Consider the following 13,736-nt stretch of genomic DNA (forward strand, 5'->3'; position numbering starts at 1 on the left):
GGGAAGGATTGAAGAATTCAGCCAGTGAGAGCAAGATTTCCGTCACTGACACAATGAAAAAACTAGAAATACCTGCAGACAACAGGTATTTACTGTCATTTATAAATCAGATCTCAATTATTAACCAGTCCAGCACCCAAGCTCATTACTAGAAGCTATACTCTAAGGGGGGAAAAAAAAGACATTTCAACAAATTTTGCCAGCCCCAGGAGAGCAGAGAATGAGCTTTCCTCACAGAAGTTCTTGGAACCGGCTGTCAGCATTCCTTCTGTGAGGGAAAGAGAAAAGTTAGATGTGGTGGGTTAGCCATGTAACTGCTCAGGGTAGGTTTAGTGTTCTCCTAAGTAACTAAAATGCACGCTTAATGAAAAAAACTAAGAAGTGATAAGTCTTTCTTTATTGGCATGGAATTGCAGCCTTGCAGCTAGGAAGAAGCAGCATAGAGTTAAACAAGCCTGCCCCAAATCTGAACTTGTACTGGTGTTTACCACTACCTCTGGTAAAATACTGCTCTTGGCCAAGCTTTTTATCTGTTTTTATGGCAGCATTGTGGAGTTTGAGGTCTCAACCAGCTAAGTGAAAACAGACTTTAATGTGTGGAGAGGTGAGTGGGGAAGAAGTCAGGGCAGTGGATGCCCAGTAGAGTCATTGCTCTGTCTGATCTGGGACATTGAATATATGGCAGATTTACAGGTAGCTTAACAACCTTCACACTGTGCTGTACAGTGCAGGGAAATTTTCCTATTCTTCTTTAGGGTGTTTCTACCTCCATTCACTGCCTTTTGCACCTTTATACCTCAAATGTGGTGTGCCTCTTTGGAGGGGGGGCAGGTATAACCATGCCAATCGGGGTCTGCTTTTAGAGGTCCCATTTAGCAGACCTTGCAATAAGGAATAATTATTCCCCTTGAAACTTTCCTCTCTTTTCTCTTCAGAGGTGTTTTATTTATCAGAGCATGGATTTATACATCTGAGATGAGTGCTCCATGTTTTGCTTCACCACAGATCCTTAGCAATTGCGAACTATATGAAAGGCAAGTGTAATTGAATTCTTGCCCTGGTAGTGTACTGGCTTTGTGGTTCTCCCTTTGATTCAGAGGTCTTGTATTTTATCTATTCCTTTCAAGGCTTTTTCATTTTTCTCTCAGAATTTGTTACTTGTCTTGAAAAAACAATACCCCTACCTGATGTTTCTTCCCTCCAAAAATATACCTACTTTCTTTTCTTTTTCCTATACTAGTATCAGTTTAAGTGATTAGGAGTGCTTGAAGTTTTTCCAGCCAAATAGCTAAAATCCAGTTTTGTCTAGTAACAGAAGAGTTTTTCCAAGCACTTTCAGTCAGCATTTCAAGCACTAAGCCCAAGGCAGTTCTCTCATTCCTGTAGCAGGCAATGCTGTTCCCACTGTCTGTTCCTGTAACCCTGCTCTGTGCTCCCCTGTGCCCTTGTTGCCCCCCAGCAGCACTGGCTGCCGGGATATCATGACAAAGTAAAAGGTGAGGAATGGCATGACCTGGAATGGCATGACCTTGTTTCCTTCCCTTTGCATCAGGGGGGAGGAGGAAAGATAATGCTAAAGTTGGAGGCGAAGATGTGGTTGAACTATTTGGGGTCACCAACTGTCTGAGCCCCTTGGGAGCTTCTGTGAGATTTAGGAAGTGTGTGAGTTTGCACATACCCATGTCTCACCTTCTCACACACACACACATGTAGAAGTGTACACAGACAATCACTGCCCATCTTGCTGTAACTTTTCTGTCACAAACCCAGCCTGGAGTCCACTGAAGCCATGGAAAGGAGTGATCTCCACCAACACAAATTAAGTGCTTCATCACTGTAGCTCACACAAGTACCCTGTTCTGGTTTTACTTGGGATGGAAGAGCAGCCATGCTGTCACTCTGAGGCACCCATTATATCCATCCTCTGGATGGTATTTCAGCATGATTTGTGCTTTCATAACATTGCAGCTTCTACTTCTTTTAAAAGCAGAGAGAGAAGAGAATTAATACCATCAGTCTATAGTAAACCCCAGAGAAACTCTGTCAGTGTTTTATACTGCTTTCCACTTTAAGGTGGTATTTTTAAGTGAATGCAGGAGTATTTTTAGTGTTGATTTAAACATAATAACCAATGTATCTGCTGTTTCTTCAATTTAATGCCTATTACAGAACAAGTTTTTCTATACATTTATCTGATTTAGTTTCCTTTTGTGATCATCTAATACCTTCACTTCTCCAGAAATAGTGACATCCTTCAGGAATCACATATTCTGATTTTGGAGAGTGGCTAATAAGTAAGGCTACACTTCAAACACTCAAGAAAGCCAGTCAGGGCTTCTACAGAGCTGATAATATATCAGGTATTTTTCCTCTCTTTAAAGCATTTTCCTTACTTTGATTTTAGGACTAAAATCATGCTTGTGTTAATACAGCCCATGGGAAGTTGAAATATATGAACTGTATAACCTGTATGATCATGGAAACATTTCTTTCTTTCTTTACCACTCTGTTTATAATTGTTATATATAAAATATGTTTTTATCTATATCTGTAAAATATATATTATTTACTTTAAATTGCCCCTTATTTTCTTTCCTATTGTGTGATGATTCTGCTCCCTCCAGCCTCCTGTAGGCACGATGTACTGTCATTATGGCTTCCATGTCTTCCAGTAAGGACTGGTACCTTTGGACAGCTGGGATAAGTTTGCTGCAACAAATTGTTCCTTCATATCCAAACACCTGCATGCACATACTTCATGTTTTGGGCATTCATGCACACACCTCTCTCTTTGGGGAGTGCTACTTGCCTGAGAAATACTGGAGTAGCATGAGAAGAGAGTGCAGAGCAAAACAGATTTAGTGAGGATGGAAAAGGTGTCCTGGGCTGAAAGTGGCCTTAGCTCACTATTTCTTTTTTAGAACATGAAATTTGTGGATTGTTAAGGCATTCTATCAGAAAGGCTAAGTTTAAATCCCTGTCCTTCTAATGTTTTAAAAACTGGACTTCTAGAAGATTTTGTCTCTCTGACTTTTCAGTTTGGAGCCCAAACTCCAATCTTAAATGTTTTTGTTTGAATATTCTAAAATTCTGTGGGGTCCTTCTGTAAAATAACACCTTGCTGTTTTAGGAGCACATGATATAGAGATGTCTTATATACTAAGTAGAAATAAATATCTTTTTTGTTTTGTTTTTGTTTTTGTGGTTTTTTTGGTTGTTTGTTTTTTTTTTTGTTACAGTACCACATACAAATTTAAATTACCAAAGGGGAAAGACAAATTTAAATTACTGAAGGAGAAAAGAAATTGCTAGGCCATCATGTTAGTGGAATCTATAATTTTTATTTCTTTTTTTAGCCAGAAGGCTTAAATTTTTTAGGTGTTTGCTAATGCAAGATGGTCCATCAAAGGACCAGCATCTCAGTAATAAACTGTTAAACCTAAATTGAATGGCATGTACTTTCAATTTCATATTCAGTAAAGTTTGAGATCATCAGAAACTTTTCTAGAAAACCCTCCAGGCAGCTGACTAAATTAAAGAGGGGAATTACTCACAGACTTAGAAGACAAGTAGGGACATCAGCAATGAAGGATAAGTGTAAAGCTGTCTCTCTCTGCATAATAATTTTATTGCCTGGCTTGATGTATCATAACGTTTGAGATATATTACCCAAAGTAAGTAATACAGAGCACCATTAAACACATTATGTTGTAAATAATTAAGATGTGCAACATTAAAACTTTTGGGTAGAATGTAATTACTGTATTCCATGAAGAATCAATGGCTACTTCAGCAATATAAGTAAACATTAAAAACAGTGTTTCACAGACACAGAGTTGGCAATTGCTTTATGAATATATTTTAGAGGCTGTTTTTTGCTTTTGTCTGATGAGATGGAGTGGTTCACATGCAGAAATGAATTGTCAAAAATTTTCTACCTTGAAGATTTGCTCATTGTTTGAGTAAAAAATGATGTTTCCTATGTCAGTCAGCAGCAGCAGAATGCAGAGATTTTTGCCTGAGTCAAATGGACAGTGTTTGACAGGACTGAGTGCTTTTGGATGCTTGATGGGACTGAGTGTCCCTCAAAGCTTGCACCCCACTGCATCCCACAGCTCTCTTGCTCGTTTAAAACATAAGGCAGGCTTACTCCTGCGCTTAAAAGGTAAACATATCATGCACTTACACTGGTGGTAAGGCGTGAGCACAGGTGAGCAATTAATCCCTTGCGATTTTTATTCTGCTCTGAAGATCTCTGGGGAGCTCAAGAAATTAAATCTGCAGAAAGCTGTCAAGATCATTCAGCTTTACCAAACAAGGTGATAGGATTGAAATATGAATTTAACATCTAGTTTTACCCAAATCTTCAGGCAGAATTATGATATAAATTTGTATGACTGCATTACATATTAGGCCCTGTCTAGAAGCATTTATAAAAAGCACCTCACATGCGTATATAAAACAACAAATATATCAACAATGAAATCCTGGCTTTCCAATTACTTTTGAGGAGAGATTTATTTCGATTTATTTCACTGCAGTTTAGGCAGTGCATCTGTTAGCTTTGTCTTTCAAAGACTTTTAAAACAGAAAAGGCAAAGAGAGCCAGCATGATAACTTGCATGTCAGCTTAGCATTTTGCTTTCAAGCATTTGTTGAGTCCCAGGACAGTGCTCAGAGAAAGATGATGATGTTGCTGGAAGCTCATCCATGAAGACTGTGATGTTTCCTTTTTGAAGGAAGTTGTGGGGAATATGGCTTAAAATCTTGTGGCTGAGGCTGGATTCCTTTAGAGTACCATAATCTTGGAATGGCCCACCAATACACTGAGAAAGAGATGAATTGTACTTGCAACACTCCACAGCATTCAAGAGAGTTACTCTAGATCCCATGCAAATGTGAAATCGGAACCAGTCCCTTTATGTGTCTTGCTGCAGGATATCTTCTTTTCAAGGCTTCCTACTTAGAAAATTGCATTACCTGGGCAGCACATCACTGCTTATGCAGCAGAGATCTTCATAACACACTGGAAGCCTCTTCTTATCTGCTGGTCATCTAATTCAGTTGTTTTGCTCTGTTTTGAGTTGTGTTTTATTTTCCCTGAGCATTGCTGTTTGGTGATTTACACTGCTGTCTCTAATAAAGAGCCATGGCAACAGGTGTGGTAGAGATTAATCAGATAAAAGATATATTTAGTGATCATTCTTATGTGAAATTCTATTAAAATGAATAACTCTAATAAGCACCTGGCAGGCATCTTTCAGCATTTGGGTAATATGCCAGAAGAACAGTGTTCTGGTAGAGACTAATTTATTTCAGCCCAGGTGATGAATTATTTTTTTTCACTCTGTGAAAGAAATAATTGTTGCTCTGCTATTTATCATTTAGAAGTCTCTGCAAAAGGAGATTTTAAATACAGTCTTACATAAGTTCTTCTGCAGCCTTTTCCCGAATAATTTGAGTTACCTTGCAGTTGTCAATTAAAAGGATGCATCTCAGCTGTCATGGGAGAGTCAATCTCTCTTGCATCCCAATAACTTCAGGAGGAGGAATTTTACACAATGAAGATTTTGCTTGGGTTTAGACAAGTGATTGGTTTCTTATTGAAAGATATTTTCACAAAAGTGTGCATTTGTGTTGCCAAGATACAGTGGGAGTTTTTGCCCTCTCTTCTTTAGGGGCTGTGTTTATGGTCAGGTTGTTGCATCAGCTGGCTTCTCTGGATAGTCTCTTTGACAGTCCTGATTTGCAAACACATGTGAGCATTTTTTATTTTTTGAGACTTCAGTATTAAGTCTTCTGTTTTTGTGTGTGTGTGTGTCTGTGAATAGGTGATTAACACAGAGCTCTGAAATACTTTATACCTTTTGTCAACATCACCATAATAAAAAAAATATTCTTGTAGCCTCTTATATTTTTTTTATGCAAGAGTGGTTTTCCCCTTCTCTAGTTGTTACTAATTTTATTTCAAGTGGATAAAGAAATAAGGATTGACATTAATGTTTCCTCATATAATTATTCTGTGATTACTGAGACTCCGGAGGAGGGATGGAGGCTCATGTCAATGTACTTTATAGCTTTATTTCACAGCATAAAATACTGTAGCCTTGATGATCATATTCTGCTTGTGCTTTGTAGCATTCAACCTTTCAAGCTGCTCACAACAATTACTTTGATTTCATTTAATGAAAACAAGCATATCTTTCATTAGCCTTTGAACTACATGAGTTGGTGGATTTTTTTTCTTAAATAATAGGATTTTGCTACTTTCTTGTCCTTTTATTTTTTTTTTTTAATTTTATTGATTCCAAATTTGAGTATATTTTGGTAAGTTGCATCTTATGAGCCCTACTTACTGTAAAGGAAGAAAAAACTAGCTTTTCTAACATTAGACATTCTGTGGTCATTTGGGAGACCTTTGATTCTGCATGTGTATGTGCATGCATGAACAATCATTTTTAACTCAGTTATTAAGTGAAATCATCAACTGATCTTGAATTTAGAAATGGGCTTTCTACACCATAAAGATCTTGCTCAAGTGCATCATTTTATTTGGGCACAGAAAAGGTGTTTGTTTTATGATAGATTCCTGGTATTAATCTGATGTTCTGAACCTAAATTTCTTAAGGAAGAAAGAGAAAAAACATGACTGGATTTACAAAGGAAAAAAAAAGTGCCTCTGTTATATTTCTCAGGGGTATGAATCTTTTCATGACAACCACATTTTGATGCAATTAACTTTAAGTAGATGTTTTGTATAGGCATTTTTTGTAATGCTATGCATGTTAAAGAACTTAACTAGAGTCCTACTTTCACCCTGAGCCCTGAAGTGTGGCAGGTTTGGTGAGGGTCTCCTGCTTTGCTCCCCCTGTGGGAATAATGGGCTATATGGTCTCTGGGGAGAGAAAAGCAATGATATGTCTATTCATCAAGAAAGCCCTCCAAAAGGGTCTTGCCTCTTCTTGCCTGCTTTCCCTGTTAGGATGGGGACTCTCAGAATGAGTTTTCTGCCTTTCAAACGCATGGGTGTCACCTTGCACAACCAGGGCTTCTTTCCTCATAGCTCCCAGGCACAGGTTGAGTATCTTAATGCAGCAACTTTGTTGCTATTTTTTAAAGTGTTTGACGAAAATGGGAAGACATCGAAAGAGACTGTTTAATTCAGTGCTCACATCAGATCAGTGTCTTAAACTATTAGAAATAAAAAGATAGAAAAATATTTTCTTTTTCAAGTGTTCAAGTTGTTCTATGATGTGGTTAAGGAATAATTTTTTAGATAGGGATGGTAACTAAACATTGGAACAAATTGTTGAGAAAAATTAAGGTATTTAAGTCAAGACTTGATATCCGAGATATTTACATTTTCAGACATTAGTTAGGGTGCTGGTTCAGACAGTTGTGGACTGAAGAAATGGCAAGTCACAACTGCCAGAGTGCCCAGAGCACAAACTGATAAAGCTGGTGGTTGTTTGTAGAAGAGGCATATTTGAGTTTTCTACACCTTGCACTTCCCATCACACTTTGGTCGTAAATTCCAAATTGTCCAATTAGCTCAGAAGTCCCAGGAGGCTTGTGACAGCCATTTAATAAAACAATAAATTTTTTGGCTCCTTTTGTGCAAGTGCTGCCTGAAATGCAGTATTATGTTATGAACAGCTCTCAAGGAAGTGCTCCTTTCTGTAACAGCATGTGAATTTGGGATACAATTGCAATTGGTTTTATTTTGTTTGGTTGTTACAGCTGGTCAGGGAGAAGACTGTTTCTGTAGATCTTTGAAGTCAACAATGTTATGCAAAATACAGTTGATCATATTCACATTTAGAGAATCTGTCTGTAGGAGGCCGCTGAATACATAAAACTTCGATTTTCAGGTCAATTTATCAACTTTGCCTTTAATACACAGAGCCAAAGACCTACAAATCAGCCTAAGAGGGGAGCTACATGTTTCTGTTAGTTCAGATGCTTTTATTCAAGAAAGCTGTGTGACTTTCAGTATGTTTCAATTGCATAACTGGAAATGTTTTCAACTAGAAATGCCGTTGGAGTGATCATCTAATGAGGCAAAACCAAATTCAGGCCAAATTTTTGTGTATTCATTTATTTTCTGCTTATAGCTTAGTGCTCTTTATCTATTCCTTATGATTTATAAAATCCACCCATTTCTTACGCAGCTCAATGAAGAGTAAAGTGCTGTAGAGGCCATGACTATGAAACTGATAATATAAATTGGCAGTGGATATACCATATCAGGACACAGCTGTTATGGGATACGGGGCTTGACTTAATTCACATAAAAGTCATAAATATCCATGGTTTTGCTGAAGTCTAGGATTAGGGCCTACAATGTGCCTTAGACCTGTAGGGATCTGAGAGCTTTTTAGGTGATGTTAGTAAACTGTGTCTCTTGAGAGGGAGTGTTGAATGCAGTGGAACATTTTCCTTAACAGTGGTGATTTTGAGCCTTACAAGATGTGAAAATCCTCGTGTCTCTTAAGTAAATTGAAAAAGTCAAAGCTTGCCTTATTGCTGAGCATAATGTATTGTGGCAATGGAAATCTGCATGGGGATTAGGCAGCTGATTGGTACAATGCAATGAATCCATTGGAGAATTTAGAGAGGATTTCATGCTGTTTGGGGAATACGAGGGGTGTTTGATGGAATTTGGCTCTGATTTCTATAGTCTGACCAATTATCACTATGTTAAGTGCAATACTCTCTCTCTAGTGCAATATAATCTGGTTTTTAACTGTTTGAGTGCGTGTAATTTTATCTTTGACATATAATTTCCTTTTTTGCCTAGCAAAATTAATTTAATTGAACTAGAACAAACATACTGCAGATTCTTCTTCTAGTGTATGGTTCAAGTTATATTTAAGGGAAGCATAACTTTTCTCACACCCTTAGAAAAGTACATCAAAATAAAATTTAGGAAAAGGGATAGAAAGCACCTCCCTGCCGAACAAGTGACAAGCATTGATTCATTCAGCTGCAGTCAGACTCTGAGTTATATGGGTACTACTGAGATCACTTCCAAACTGTAGAAGTGAGCTTTCTAAATTGCCTTCCTACAATGGGTTTTGCCAAAAAAAAAAAAAAACCCAGAACAAAACAACAACAACAAAAACACCACAAAAAAAACCACCAAAAAAACCACCTTTCTTGCTACCAGACCATGTTTAGGTTAACCTTAAGACCAGGATTTTGACCTGAATGTGGCCATGCTCCTTAATTCTGGTTGTATGCCCTTTATAGTAGATGTTTGTCAGCACCAAATAAGTTAATAGGTTGCAGTGCCCTTACTTGAGGCAGTGAGTATGCCTCTGAGAAACCAGATTTCATTGAAACATGAGAATGCAGAATAATTCCTTCTTCCAGGAAGAAGGGAAAATTAGTTCTTAGTCTAAACTCACAGTAAAAAAACAAGGATTATAGCAAAGCCCTGGTCAGAGGTATGCTGTTTTAAAGCTCAAAATTATGCACATTTTCAAATGACAGTTCCCTTCCCCCACAAATATTAAGATTCTGGGAAGTAAGAAGATAAATAAGCTGATTTGCATTTATTTTTCTGTCAAAAATTGCTAGAGGTCTTCCCTCTGTTCTTAAAAATCAGGAAAGATTTAGGAGGAGCATTGATATGAAAGCTGTGTTACCTTCCAACCCTGCAGCAATTATCTATATCTTCATTATAGTTATTTTATTTTAAACTGTTTTTGCTGTTTCCATAATACTTCAGTCACTCAGTTTTAGATGCAGTAATTATTTAAAGCTGGAATAATGAATTTGCAGTGTCTGGTGTACTATACACTGCTGCCTCCGCTGAGGCTCAGAGACCTGGTTCAGGAACGACACGGCAGCCACAGCCAGGCTGCTCGGACCACCAGCTCACAGACACCAGTGTGGTGGACGGCAAATGGCGCTTTATTAACTGATTACATGGGGTTATAAAACCTCTGTTTGCTACATCGCTTCCGTCTGCTTACGTTACAAGTTACGTGTTGCTTAGCTAATCAAGGACACTAAACAACTAAGTGTTGAGGGAGGGGTTCTGTCTACCCGTACAACGCGATATCTTCCGACCGCCTGTCCCTAATCTCCCACAATATACTTTCAGGGATTTTACAGTGAAACAACCTTGTAGTTACAGCTAAATTGATAAGAATCAAAATGGACTTATGAGCAGTAGGCTTACAAAAAACTTTGAGTCATCCTGTGGTCCCCTTAAAGAGAAGAAGTAGAAAGTATACTCTAAAGGCTAATAAATATTCCAGTGAGAATATTCCAAGCACAGAATGAATTACTTCATAAACAGGTTTATAGTGTAACTGGAATCTCTGGGCCATATAATCAACTCTTACCAAACCTTTTTAGAACGTATTAGATGTGTTTCAGTGTGCAAACACCTTGGGTAGACTTCCATGGCATAAAATTATATTCTCTTCTGAAGCTGCTCATCCCACAAATCATGTCAGTACCAAAATGAGCAGTCTCCATCATTCCTACTGTTCTTGTTCACAGCATAATTTACTTCCACTCTTCACTTTTCATTTGTTCTTCAGGCGTGGCTGGTGCTAATGAGAAGTACCATGAGGAAAAAGGTAGAAGTGCATTTGTGAACGTGAAATTTAAGGAACTTATACTGTGCAGGGTGATAAAATGCAGATAATTTGGCACTATGATCGCCTTGGTCATCCGGCCTAACATGTTGAATCTTTTCAGCAGCTACTATGTCAGTAGCAGAACGTGGGGGTGGTATAAATCTTTCTGCAGAGCTTAAGTCCTGTCTCCCTGTTTGATGGAATTAACTAGAGACAAGGAAAAAAAATGGTCAATTTGTATTTCTGTTATTTTGAGCAGTTTATAACTGCTATGTCAGTGAAGGTATTTGTAGCAGAGCAGAAGACTACAACTAGCAATGTTTTGATAACCAGCGCATTCAGAGATGTAGCAAGATATTGGTGGTCATTTGAGTGCTTGGTTACAGAAGTCAAAGAATGGGATTTATTAACACCATACATCAAGAAATGATAAGAGCTGGAGAATGAGGGGGGAACCTGATGAAGCAGAGTCATGGAGTGTAGCAGAAAGAGAGCAGAAAAGGATGACTTGTTGGCACCGCTGGTAAATAGAGATGGTGGGAAATTGTTCTTTGGGCCTGAGCTGATCTGAGAGATTGGGGGTTGAGTGGATAGGAGGAAAAAGATGGCATGTGAAGCTGTAGGTTGAAGGCTTTACAGGCTGTTTTAGCTGTAAGAAAGGTGCAAAATTCACAAGTAGAGCAAAGAAGAGAAAACAGATGGTTTGGGAAAAAGATGATGATGACTGGAAAAGGGCATGGAAGAGTAGCTGCTGAAGGAAATGATGCACTGGTGTTTCTCCTGGTTTTGAGAGAATTTAGCTCAGAGATAGTAAAACTGCTGCCAAACACTTTTCAGTTCTTGCTTGCTATAGGAAGCACAATGCAAAAGTTAGTGACAGACCTCTATTTTATATCATTATTTGAAATTTAATAACCTTAAAAAACAAATAAACAAAACTATTAAAAACAACAAACAAAACACCACACCAACCCCCAAGATTTTAGGTAAAAAACCTGTCTTTTTAAGACAAAGAAGTAAATCCTGATAGTGGTATTTTGGGAGAAAATGCCTCTTATAAACAAACAGAGGACTTGTCTTGAAGAAGGCTGAGTTTTTGTGACTGAGGGGTTTTGTTTCATTTAGAACATGCTGACCCAAAAAAGTCAGGTCTGAGCATCTTGATCATAGAATCATGAGAACAAAATTTCATTCACTGAATGTCCTACTGGAAACAGATCAACATTTTTAGCATTTTTAATTCCTTTTTTTGACAGAGATTCATCGCTTCTTGCTTTCCACAAATATCAGTAAGGCCATTCAGGGAAGGAACATCTACAATCTATTAAAAAAATGTCAATTTATTCATATTTTTAAATCTCTGGGACACTTAAAATACTTTGATTTGGTTATGTAGCTGTCACAGAATTTTCTCTGGTTCATCTGTCTTATATGGTCTTCCAAATTATTAATGACAACTATTTAAATTTCTTCACTTGTTTCTAATGCAGTCACATCACCCTGATGAAGAAATGCTCTACTTGTGCAAGAACAGAATGTTTTATTTGCTTCTAGTTCTTTTAGAGTTACTGTGCATGATCATAGATAATCATAGAACTGTCAAGGTTGGAAGAGACCTTTAAGATCATTGAAGTCCAACCATACACCCGGAACTGTCACTGTAACCCCTAAACCACATCACCCAGTGCCAGATCCCCGTGCCTCTTAAACACCTCCAGGGATGGTGACTCCACAACATATTCCAATGCCTGGCCACTCGAACAGTGAGAACATTTTTCTAATACCTAGTCTGAATCTCTCCTGTCTCAGTCTAAGGTAATGTCTTGTCCTCTCTGCAGTCACAGCACAAGAGACAGTCCCCACTTCACTACAACTTCCTTTCAGGGAGTTGTAGAGAGCAATGAGGTCCCCTCTGAGCCTCCTCTTCTGAGACTAAACAAATCCAGGTCCATCAGCTGCTCTCCATAAAACATTCTCTAGTCCCTTCATCAGGGCACTTTGCTGGACATGCTCCAGCTCCTCAGTGTCGTTTTTAAAGTGAGGGGCCCAGAACTGAATGCAGTACTCGATGTGCGGCGTCACCAATGCCATGACTGGGGGATGGTCACTTCCCTTCTCCTGCTGGCCACGCTGTTCCTGATACAGGCCAGGACACCACTGGCCTTCTTGGCCAGGTGGTCACACACTGGCTCGTGTTCAGATGGCTGTTGAACAACTCTCAGGCCAGTCCTCCCCCAGCCTACAGTGCTGCATGGGCTTGTTGTAAAGCAAGTGCAGGATCCAGGATTTTGCCTTATTGAACCTCATGGAGCTGTCCTCATCCCAGTGATTGAATCTGTCCGGATCTCTAGGCCCAACCTTCCTATCCTTGAGCAGATCAACACTCTCATACAGCTTAGTCTTGTCTGCAAATTTACTGAGGGTGCATTCAATCCCTATATCCAGATCATCAACAAAGCTGTTAAATAGGACTGGTACAAAAACTGAAACACTGGAAAACTGTTTCCTGGAAAACACAGCTGGAGGCCGTCCAACCGGACGAGCAACTGGATGTAGATCCATTCATTGCAACAGTCTGGGCCTGTCCCATCCAGCCACGTTTTTACGCATCAACGAGAACGCCCATCCAACTTGTAAGCAGCCATTGTTTCTAGGAGGATGTTGTGGGAGACAGTATCAAATGCTTTACTGAAGTCCAGACAGACCACAGCCCTCACCTCATCTACCAGATGGGTCACCTTATCACATCACAGGAGATCACGTCAGTCAAGCAGGACCTGCCTTTCAAAAATCCATGCTGGCTGAGCTTGAGGCCCTGCTTGTCCTGCACATGCCCTATGATGGCACTCAGGATGATTTCTTCCATGACATTGCCCTGAATCAAGGTTAGGCCAACAGGCCCATAGCTCTCCTCATCATCCCTCAGCCTTCTTGCAAATAGGCATTATATTTGCTAATTTCCAGGCTGCTGGAACTTCACCAGTTGACCAAGACTGCTGGTAGACTGCTGAGAGTGGTTTGGCAAGTTCTTTCATCAGTTCCCACAATATTCTTTCTTGTGATGCTGTTTTCATAACTTTCAGCGGAATTTCTTCTCAATATCCTGGTTTCACAACAAAAAAAAAAAAAAAAAAAAAAAAA

This window comes from Hirundo rustica, chromosome 1, assembly GCF_015227805.2.
Source record: "Hirundo rustica isolate bHirRus1 chromosome 1, bHirRus1.pri.v3, whole genome shotgun sequence".
Lineage (NCBI taxonomy): Eukaryota > Metazoa > Chordata > Aves > Passeriformes > Hirundinidae > Hirundo > Hirundo rustica.